We start from the raw sequence: 12,562 nt of genomic DNA on the forward strand, positions 1-12,562 counted from the left end.
AACTACCCTTTCATATAACTGCAGTTTTCAATATGGCCAAATTTATTGTGATTTTTATCTTTTTAAGTACCTTTTCTGTGCCGAGTTGGCGGTCATATTGGTGACGCGTGTTGCGCGAAATTATGTATTTCACCAAGCGGTTTAACACAAAACTATATGGTATTTAACGAATGAGAAAGAAAGAAAGAAAAGGAGATGTGGTGCAGATGGGGTTTCAAGACCTGACAGAGCATATGAAAGGGGAAGTTGCTTGGCTGGTAGAAGGCATGTGAACTGAAAAACTGTTTAAGCCAGTCTGTCAGTTAATCGTATAGTCTATAAAACGTCAAAAATAAATAGCCATGATAATTTTCCAGAAATCAAGATGGAGTCTTTACATTTTTTGCTGTGTCCATCCAACCAAAACCCAAAATAGCCTATTTAAATCAGGATGACATCGACGGAAAAAATTGCAGTCCTGAGACATGAGCCCTCAGATTTGAAAAGTTTGTGTTTGCAAATGTCTTTCTTGATATTTTACTAAAAATATGTATCAATATCAAAATAATTTCAGTTGATTGATTAACCACGTAATGATTTCAGTTTAGAGGCTTTCGCAAAATGGCATTATTATTATTATTGTTCCTTTGCTCAAGTGAACACAGCGGTCGAGTATGTTTTACATCAGTGGTTCCCAATTGATGTGTCAAAGCACCCTTTGTCCAGGTGTGCCATGGGGTTTTGTTACAACCACAGATTATTATTGCAATTGCAAGTAATGGATGAGTTTTTAATTTACTATGTCAGCCTTTTCCTTTAATTTCCTTTAAAAACCTTCCACAGAACCAGAAATAAATGCGAACAGACTGCATGAATACAGGTGTGCCTTTAGATTTTGGCTTGGTCTCTGGTTTGCCTTGGGCACAAACATTTAACAAAAAACACTGTTACAATTAACTTCAACCTGTGGATGACATGCAGTAATACAAATTAGGCCTAATTAGCCCACAAACATATTATTAATACTAATATAGTCATCTGATCTGTCATCTGGTTTCTGTCTACAGCTGCCTTGAGTTGTTGCCGGTTTAACCCAAAATGAAACATACACCAAAAACCACAAGCACAGTGATGCCTGTTTTTGAAAGCCTTTCCATGTTATGTAAGTTTCACAGGTTTCGGTCACTTTTCCACACCTTAATGTCAAACCACAAGAAATAACTCCCAGCCTTATCGAAAGATTCTGTATGTGCACTTGTTCCCTGAAAGACAAGGTGCTTTTCCAGCAGCTCATAGGTAAATACTGTCATTCCATCATCATCATTAATTCTATGTGTTGTTTTATGAATTAATCTGTGACAGGTTTGAAGGCAAAACAACATGTTGAGACACTATGTGCATCCTGGATTAACACCCCTCAAGATGGAGGGACGAGGACCGCAACAGGGCGAGGGAGAAAGAACAAAAACAGAGTTTCAGACGTGTAATCTGTCTAATCCACAAAGCTGTGAAAACGACTGGGGAGGGAAGGGGGAGGAAAAGGAGGGGAAAGATGCATGACGGGGAGTTAGAAAAGAGGGCTAATTTCAAACTAATTTAGCTAAGGTGATTAAGTGAGATTGGCTTGATGAGAAAATAAGCTGTTAGAGGGCCTCTGACCTTATTTCAGTGTATTTACCTCTGTGTCTCAATGGTTGTAAATGTCTGTAAAATAATACAGACACCACCTGCAACTGAAGCTCAAATCTTTTTAGTTTTAGTATCAAAATATCAGCAATGATCACATCAGATTACTTCTTCTTTATTTACAAGAAAGGGAGAAGCTTCTGTCTTTGTCATAAAAAACAAGATGATACTTGCTAGTATCATTATCTGATAGAGTTTAAAATACTGCAGCCGCATCCATTTTATATTATGATACGTTATGATCAAATGACTTATCTATCACCTTCTGAGATTGCTGCTGTATTATCATTTTTCTGTGCTTCATCTAACCCTTCAAATGCTAAAAAGTTATCTTACTTGGTTAAAAAAAAACAAAAAACAAAAACTCTTCTCTGAGTTGCAGAAGCACCAACAATAAAAAGACAACATTTGGCGCCAAAGTAGCCCACTTAACTCTGTGTTGAATCATAGCTTTGGTGATTACCTAACAACTGTATGGCAACAAGTGCTTTAATTGGCTGTAAAGTCTGCAGAGGATCCCTAATCTTTGGGGCCGCTGGGGATGAAAGTGGACCAGGCCAAGCCAAAGGCAGATGGGCTGTTATGGAAGCAGATATTTGGGGCCTCAGACAGCCTGAGCCATCGCTGAGCCCTGCAGCGGCACGACTAGGCCGGCTGGGCAGGGCCCCTACGGCGGCTGGCTTTGGCCTGGCTTGCATGGCGTGCTGTGCAGATGGGCTAATTGGCTGGAGAGACCCAGGTAGTTTGCCAATCTGCGGCGACAGAGAGATTAGATTAGCCATGTCAGATTACAGCAGAGCAGAGTCAGACGGTGTCATCTGACTGCGATGCAGCTCCAGACTCACCCACTGAGAGAGGGAGAGGAGAGGGGGAGCTGTTGATGTTGTGATAAAGAAAAAAGGATGGAGATGGACATGGAGATGACAAAAGTGTGTGAATGAAGGCAAATAAGAATAAAAGGAGACAAAATATTAAAAAAGTGTGTGTCAAGGAGTGAATATAAGCCGATTTCACACTAAAAAGTCATAATATGTGGTTATAATGTCTTGAAATGCTGTAGCAATAATTGAAATTGTAGAATTAAAAAAAGAAAAAATGTGCTCCTATGTAAACACACTCATAAACACATACACACGCACACAAATGAACAACATTATTCACCCGCTGACCCGCTCCTTAACAGATGGCCTAGAGTGCAGCCACTGACACACATAATCCGTTATTGTTCTGAATATTTTGATTATCGTCCCCGGTTGTCATTTCAAAATCATACACAAATCATCTCCTAACCTTAGCCTGATCCTGGGCTTACCACCGTGCTCAAGCTAATATCTTTGGCTCAGGCCTTCAAAGCCGTATTGTAATATAACTGAGAGTGCTATTCCATAAGCTTCTCATTTTAGAAATTGACGATGTACAGATTTGTTTTATTTCGAGAGCACAACAAGAGGCTTGGGGGGAGATTTGAAGAAGGTGTTTACAACTGCTCAAGTCAGACTTAATCCACCGATGCACAAAATGCTAATATTTTTTTTTATCACATTTCAAAATGTATTGTTCTTTACCTCCATTGGTACTTTGATTTATCTCTTTATTAAATGTTGCTCTCTATGAAAAAAAAACCGAGTGATTTTAGTGAATTTATCAGCAGAATATCAGTCCCTCTGAACGAAACAAGACACCCAAATGTTTCTTTGACAAACAACAGAGATTATTTCTGCATGTCCTCCAAAGCCGGCACACCCCACCCTCCTTTTATTTTAATTAAACCCATAATCAGTACATGCGGCCCGGCCTTAAATTAGTGATAATCGATAAAGACCATGGTGGTAGTTGCGGCCTGATGCCAAGTATTGATCTGTGGTTAATGTTTTTGTTCTGCAGTACGCATGACGCCCCGGGGACAATAAAAGACCAGGGAGATTAAGACAATTAGGGGGTTGATTGTTATCCAAAAGACGAGTAGAAGAAGAAGAAGATTAAATAAGGGGATTTAGGTCAAAGTGGTGATGTCCAGAGGAAGGAAGGGGGAGGGGCAAGGAAAAGGTGGAGGGAGGAGGAGGAGGAGGAGGAGGAGGAAGGATTGGGGTCAGAGAAACTGATCGCTGTTGCCTGGGAGGTTGCCTCTGACTGGGGAAGAGAGTGATGGTGGGAGGGTGAGACTGATGCCTGGCAAGACTGCATTGGATCAACCCACAGAGCAAGGTGGAGTGTCACCTAGTGTGCCTCACCTGATTTCCTCAGCGGGCATGCCTGGGGATTTTCTTTATCTGTCTAGACTTCTGAATCAGCACTGGCTGCTCTGGTGTTTTTCTTTTCTTTCTTTTCTGGCTCACTCTCATCCCGCACCAGGCCCTCCCCCTTCCTATTCTGGAAAGCCTAATTAGCAGACATTTTTATTGATCCGCTGGATTTGGTGCTGAAATCCCCCCCTCTCTGTCTGCCAGACAGATCTTGGCTAAAGTCCTTCTCTTTAGCTGGTGGTCTGCAAAGGTTGCGGAGGGGGGCGGTGGTGCACAGGGGCCCACCTGTTGACCACAAGCCAAAAGCGTGCTGCACCCTTACGTCACCCCCTTTCTTATCCCTATCATCCCCGTCACACCATCCTCTAAGTCCTCCAATACCCCCAATGTCCCCCTCACTCGACTGTTGTTGGATTTGGGCCCGCTAGACATGAACTGCATGTGCTGTAAGTTAGCAATAATTAGGGTTTTAGGCTGGAAGAGTCTCATTAGAGACTCATTAGTTCAGAAAGTAGGGGATTGAGGTAAACACCCTGTGATAATTGAGTGGCATGGAAAGATTATGGAAGCATTATAAATGACAAATTAGCACAATGTGCTGGCTAATGAGCCATAATCTGTTAGCACTGTCCGCATTTTGAGGTTGTCGTACCTTACAGCTGATAAAACTAACATCTGCAGCTAGCTACACTATATATTTTCATTGACAGCAAATGAACAGATATTACATTAATAGGTATATTTCATTTCTCCATTCTACAATCATAACAGCATGGCAGGGTGGGAGGCAATAATGTTAATTTACTCTAATAATGGCTGGTTTATTTTATTGTGTATGTGTATGTATTTCATTGAATTTCCATATTTGTAGCATATTCTGCTTATATGACATGGAAAGCTGTATATTTTAAATAAACTATATAAAGAGAAATTTTAAGGAAGATGAGACAAAAATCTTGAAACCGTCCCTTTATCCAGGTCGGCCCCAAAAGTTAATGGGGTCTGTTCTGGGCCGAGACACATCAACCCATCAAAGTTTCATAGAAATCCTTTCAGTAGATTTTGTGTAATCCTGCTGACAGACCAACCAACAAACAAATGTAAATGGGGGGAAACATAACCTCCTTGGTGGCAGTAACAAATACAAAAAATAAAAATAAAATCCAATACACTGTTAGAGATTAATTCAACTATTTCGGCTTGTTACTCTTTACAAAAAAGTGTCGTGGCCCTGTCACGTCTCCCCGGTTGATGGTCACTCGCCTGCATTTGTGTGTTTGTGACTGTGTTCTTTGTCAGGTTTAAATTTCTAAGATGGTTTACATCTTTGTTGGCCGCCATCCAAAAGCATCATTATTTGACGAATTGGGAATGAGACTCAAAAATCAACTTTTCTGACAAAAAGCACCTTTAAGTAAGATTTTGATTGCACATAGTAATAATGGTACCTACCTCTTCCACCGTTACTACATGATAAAAATGTCTTTCTGTTTAGCTCATTAAAAAAGGTGCTAAATCAGAAAGTTGGCCCTCCTCTGGCAGCATGTCCCTGCATGTCCCGCCAGCTTTAGTGTGTGTTGTCATATTTTTATTGCGTCTGACTCAAAAGTGTTTGCGGGACATTACATCAGATTACACACTAATCTAATCAAATAAAAGGCTAGTCATTTGATTGCAGAGCTACATTATGAAAACCAGTACATCCCAGTCACATAAAGCGCAAGGAATCTGGTAAATACATTTGTTTTCGCTGAGATGCTGCGAAGTAGATGCTGCACCATTAACATATGCCCCTTCTGCTACTAGAAGCTGCTGCACCACTGTACGTGTGAACTTTCACATGTCTAAACTGAGAGAATCTCAGCATCATCTTACACACACATCTCACATACACCTCTTGATTAAACTTTTTTTAAGTCACAAATATCTGCCTTCACGCTGTGTGGGCTCAAGACAACTGTTAATAGGCGCTTCGTGTTTTCTGAAAAAGCAGAAGAGGCCGTCCCACAGAGCGTGCACCACAGAACAAGAGTTGTAAATGATGGCAAGTTGACCGTCAATAGTGAGAAAAAATAGTTGCAAAATGTTTGTGATGGTGTCACTGACACTTAACATTGACATTAGTGTGAGCAGTGTGTCAGGGTCAGGACGAGATACAAAAAGACTTGATGTCATAAAGCCAACAAAGCTGTGCGGAAAACATAATATAATGTGTAATTTAATTTAATAAACCAGAGGCCAGTGATTAAATGTTGTTGACAAAAACAGATTACCACACGTACTTGCTCGGATTGAAATTAGAAGAGTTGGAAACCCCCCTATACCATACACTTTAAAGTTACCATAAACACAGACATAAACAGACTGATTAAGATGTTGCAGATAAGGATGTTGCTTGTTGAGGCCCTCTAGCTTGTCCGTCTTCTTCCTTCCTCTTCTGTGATGGCAAAGGAGGTGTGAAAACGACATCGGTTATTTTTGTCTGTCACAGTCAGCCTCCGAGAAACTCTTCTGCCTTATTGCCACAGATTCTGGTGAGAAAGTGTGAGCTCTCACTTAGTGTTTACCTTATAAGGCTAAGCAGACGTGCAAAAAGGCTGAAAAAGTGCTCCATACTTACATCTGTTTTCATTTCTACTGTAGTTAATGACTGTAATATGGAGAGTTGTGTGTGTCATGCATAGTTACGGTAAATGGATTACAGTTTGGCAGTCAGTTGTCAATGCAAATTTGAGTCATTGATTGTCACTGATTTGCAATAAGGCAAAAAGGCCAGGGCTAGTAGGGACTACTGCTAATGCATGCTATAAATAAACGCAGTGCCCGTCAATAATGATGACCGGACCGATTCTTTAAAGCCACTCAGTTTGTCATTATGAAGCTGACTCATAAACGACTCTTGGTCCTCCACCCGTGCCTTTTGACAAGTTCTTTAATAAATACATAAGTAAAAAGTCTGTTAAGATCTATTCATTGTCTGTTAATGTCCTTCAGTCAGACTTGGCTACCCTGCCTGTCAATTACTGCTCACTACCGCAGGCGTGTGCTTTGAGCTATGCTACTGGTTTAGCTTCTGAACAGCAGTCTGTCCCTCCCTGCTGCAGCGGTTCCCTTGTTCTCCAGCTCGGCATCTGTTTATTGACATCTTCTTTGGCTTCTGACCGAGTGTCTGTCACTGCACAAAGGCTTGCTCGTACTTCAGCTCAGGGTGTGTGCCCCAGGCTGTCCCTGCTGCAGTGGTTCACTCATGCTCGTATGCATGCACCACACAGGAGCAGGATTAGGGTTCGCAACATCCCGGCCGGCAACTTGTTTTGCAAATGCACTGTCTGCAACAGAGTGATGCATGGGTTGTCAGGTAGTTTTAGAGTCTGGGTGGTCTATATGTGATCGCTATATCACAGAGTTCATATTTTGTCAGTCAGTTTCAGAATGCACAACCACAAAACCACCAACTCATTTGGCATTTTCAGAAGATTGATTTTACTAAGAAAATGAGACAATGTTAATACAATGCTTAAGTTTTCACATTAATCCACTTTATACGTGTTCATATATTAACTTTATTGAAAATAGTATTGAAAACATTCCCTCTATTTCTTTATTTATCTGGCTTTACAGGATGCAGTGCTTTTAGGAAAGGTGAGCATGACTTCCAAATTAAACAGCCCCTCCTTAGATCATTACTTTCATTTTCTTTGTTGTTTTTTTGCCTCGCTTCCAAATAATCTGGCATAGCTCCACACAATTTGAACATTGACAGATGGACAAAAGAAGTATTTAAGTAAGTGTTTTTGTTCCCCCCTAACCTCTTATGATAGAAAAAACATATGCCAACACTTGGAACACTGGAGTTGTCTGCTGCTGTGGATTGATAAAGATTATACATAAAGATTAAAATTGCACTTCAAATCATACCTGGATTATGTATGTTGACCCCCTTGACCTATAGATAGCATATAGGATTCCCACCCCCATATGTAAAAATGATTGCTTCCATAAGCTTTAAATCTTATCTGTCATTTATTTGACGTTGCAACACAAAGGCCCCTTCCAGTGAACTAACAATATCCCCTGGAGCAACTGAACATGTCAAACAAGTTCTATTATTTGGACAAAGATAGATGTTTGCCAAGTCACACGGTATGATGAGAGGTCCTTGGAAATGGAGCATGATTTCTTGGAAAATTCTACTTCAGAGGGAGGTGTGTCTCACGTATCTGTTGGCATAAACCATTAGATCACATCTTCCAGGCATAGATAACAGAAAGCATCCCAGGGACAAACCCTGGCTTTAGATTTCACGCTGGTAACAAAAGGACTTCCGACCGCAAAAGACCCCCACCCATTCAGAAAAAAAAAGCCTCAAAACAAAGATGCTTCCAGGAAAACAATTGCCTGTGCATGTTAGTGACCAAATGCAATAACATAATCTTACATATTTAACGTTCATCAGCGGGGGTTAATCCTCCTGGTTAAAGGGATCTGATGTAAAACTAAGCCGGCCACCCTCAGTAAACAACAATGCCGTAAAAAGTGATGTATCTCCGCCTACTTCCTATAAGTCATCTACTTCCTGGTAATGTAGATGTGGGTGTCGCTAGGGACAACAACTGCAGTACCACGGTAACAATGCATTAACAGGCAAATAATCCTCTTTTTGTTTCGAAGGATCTGCCGCTCAGCTGTTTACTGTTTACCGCTGCAGATCTGGAAAAACACCAAGCCTGGGGAGAACCAATAGAATCAGAAGGATTGGGGGCGCCCAGAAACTAAGAAAGACAGAGCGAGTAATGTAAACATAACATCATCACATGTCCCTTAGTTTCATATATTTCGGAGAGTGGCATGTTTCCAATACAGGAGGAAGGTGGACACAGACTCTGACTCATGGCCAAGCAGCTCTCAAGAAGCGATGTGGGCTGTCTCATTTCTTCCATGACCGGGTTGTTATCACTTTCTTTCTCACTGAAAGAAAAACACTCAGTCTAACAACACAAGTCATCATGTGAGTTTCTATCACCTGGTGTTTCCTTATTTTCTTTTGCTGGATCTGACCACAGTGTCACCTTACAAAAGTCCTGTTAACAGTATCTCATTGTCTTTAAAGCACCAATCTTGAAGATCTCAGTACCACTTTTACTTGGCGACACCTGTACTGGCAACAGAGGGAAATGCTCTGAATTGCTATAGGTCACAGAATTCTGGGGGAAGCAAAACAAAACCTCATCCTCCTAATGAAGAAGTCAGGCGATACTTGGCCTTTTTCCATCAGTATGTGGGAAAGGGCACCATCATGACTATGCAATTTGCAGGGAACAGTAAAAGGAGTTGGTTACCTTGCTGCGAAGTTGCAACCCAATCATTAGAATAAATCTTGGCAACGCATGTTCCTGCAACCCCCGGATGTGTTCAAACTATGTTGCAACATAATGTTTCTTCAGGTTAAATGTTCAGCTTTTCTCTTGTCACAATGTTGTGCTTATGTTCTGGTTAGGCTTAGGCACACAAGCCACTTGGTTAGGGTTAGGAAAAGATCCTGTATCGACTCACTGTTCTGGTTATTTTGGTCAAAGGTGACTGGAGATGTCCCGACTTTCTGTCAAAAACATCTGTTTTTGTTGGCACAAGCACTGCCAGAAATTGGCCCAAGATATCCTTAAATATATCAAGAGGTGTCACGCTTCCAAATGTTCAAACTCAGTCTCCAACTGCCATTAATGGCCTGGCAGCCTTCTCGCCTGTAACTCCACTACAATCCTCTCCGCTGTTGGGTTATAAACCTGTAATGTGAACATGATATTACATGTTTTGTGGAAATGTCAATATGGTACATAGCCTATGGCATACACATTTTTCCTGGGAATGTTGCCACAGACAATACAGAAATACTGTAATACCTTTATCAGTGGGCCATAGGCTAAATCACCATTGCGTTACCTCCTTAGGTGATAGACAGTGACTTAACACACCTTTATTACAATGAAAAGCTTCATAATTGTTACTTTAAGCTTTGCAAAAGGCTATTAAATGGAAATGAGTTAGGATTTTGCACTCATTTTTTTAATGTAGATGTGTTAAATAAAATTAAAGTGAAATGTCAGACAAAAGAAACTGACTCATTTGTTGTTTTGGTTAATAATCACTATGTGTATATAATATAAGTAGTAACACACAAAGTTGCTAAAAACTATATAAATGTATATAGTTGATGTTTTAATTGTCATAAAAATTAAAGATAGGGCATTTAAGCTTTCCTCATAACTTGATCTTTTATCTCATATTATGTTAAAAACTACTAAACCAAACTTGAATTCAGTTAGGAAAAGGCACAATTACGCAACACATCTTTCATGGGCTGCTTGCCCATTGGTTGGGGTACACGCGTAATGAGGCTTTAGGTGGTGGAATCAGTGGTTACTGATGGGTAAACAATAGGATTATTTACTTTATACTCCTAATTGCCCGATTTGTTTTCTTGCAGCACGGGGAGACAGAGGGAGACAGATGTACCACGTCCGAAAAATCACCATTAGCCCTTTGTTGTACTTTGCTTAACATTTAATTCTTTCACATGTTATGTTCATGTATATCTAGGAAGCATTGTGCGGGTTAGCTGTCACCACAAAACAGAACATTTCTTTTTGTTTTAGACTCTAGAATAAAATATTTTAAAAATGCTACCACCTCATGCATTTAATTGATTTCTACTGGATGTAAATGCGAACATTAGCAGTGGTCACTCCTGCTGGATGTCCAATTCAATCTTTACCGTCCTACTTCTCTTACCTTGAGCATCATATAGTGCTTCACAGTTTCTCTTTCAGTATAACCACAATGGCTATTTTAAAACATCAACAACTATCACTGTGCATCTTCTCAGCGGCAGTAAATTCAACTCACTTTTAAAATCAACATTTGGTGGAGCAGGTGGCAGCTTTCTCTGCACTGTGACTGACACTAGAGCTGTACACACTTAGACTTTTGCATGGCAACACGTGTATTTAGAGCAGACTATTACAAAACACCCAGGTACATTGACTTTGTGTTATCACATTTCAGGTCACATCACTTTGTCTGATTTCATCTGTCTCAGACAGCTTCAATATAGCTGACCTCAGGTCTTTTCTCCACTTATCCTTTTCGTCTCGTCTGGTGCCGTTATCTCCCTCCCTCCCTCCCTCTTCCTGCTAATAGGCCCAGTTCCCTCTGCTCTGCTAGAGAGAGAGAGGTTTCCCTCCCCGGAAAAAGTGTGTCTGGAGCTATCCCATGTCCCGGATGTGATGTGCCTCTAGGAGTGAGATGAGTCGGCTAGCCCGCTATCCTGGAGTGCCGGGTCTTTAGCCTCTGAGCCCTGAGCCTGAGCCCAGACTGTCTGCAAATTAGAGAAATTAGCCCAGCCAGGCACAGGCCAGTGAAAGAACCCAAATCCCCACCTCCCCTCCTTTGCCACAACACACACACACACACACACTCCTTCTACCAGCACCATTAACCCCCACGCCACACTGGGCAGTAAAGTAAAGCTCCACTCTTGGATAGCAGTCTTGCCATATGGCAGCCAATTTACTATTTCACCAGCCAAGTTAGGAAAGAAAGGGCGAAAGGAGGAGGGGTCCGTGTTGGACACAAATATGTTATATGTTTTTTTGAAACAAAGATACGGCTTTATCAATTTATAGTACTGACAATGATAATGGAATGAAAAATAATGGAAATATTGATTTATTATTGGTTACACAGTATGTTGTTATATAATAATAATAATAATAATAATAATAATAATAATAATAATAATAATAGAGGTTATATAATAATACATGTTTAATAAATACTGTGTCGTTCATCTGTAAACATTATTTAGATGGCCATTATAAAGTTGCAACCGATGTCGTTAAACCTTTGCCACTGCTTAATAAATGGTTTATAAAGCATTTTATTGTTTGTTACCAGTAAAATAACTATCAACTAAGTTTGATTAACTATAAATGTACCCCTTTGATTAGAGGAGCGCTATGTAGTTTTGGAGATGAATTTCAAACTCAGAATTTTTTTATCTTTTCCATAACTGAATAAACAATGAAGCTAGAAAGGTGGCAGGGTCCGCCAAACATAAACAAAGTATAAAACTGTGTTATCCTTGAAGGTCAGTTTGTTTATTCAGTTTATTCAGTCGTGTAAACAAAGAGAGTTTGTTTATTTAGTTTGTTTGTCAATGAAGATCTTTGTCTTCTGATTAAAATTTCATCCCCAAAACAACATAGTGCACCTTTAATTTGTTGCCATGACATTTTCATCTGTTTCTCTTTAACTATGACATGAACCCTAGAAATCCAACACTGTTGAACTTATATTGTTTAAGCCTTCATAATATTTTATAGGGGCTTTTATGGCAGATTTTAAATTATACAACAGGCATACACATTTAGAGTTTTATTGAAAAACAGAACAGTAGTGCATCTTTTTAGGAACTGGAAGTTGAGGAATTTAATTGTGCAAGCCATTTGCAGTTTATGTAGATTGGTAAATTTGGATGAGTAAGCACGCTGTAAATTACAGTAATAAATGCAGACATTAGTCATGATTTATAGGTAGATGTGTCACCAGTGGTAAAGTGATTATGGCGGATGTTTCAGTTGTGAAATGTGAGACAC

Source organism: Pagrus major, chromosome 16 (assembly GCF_040436345.1).
Source record: "Pagrus major chromosome 16, Pma_NU_1.0".
NCBI classification, from domain to species: Eukaryota; Metazoa; Chordata; class Actinopteri; order Spariformes; family Sparidae; genus Pagrus; species Pagrus major.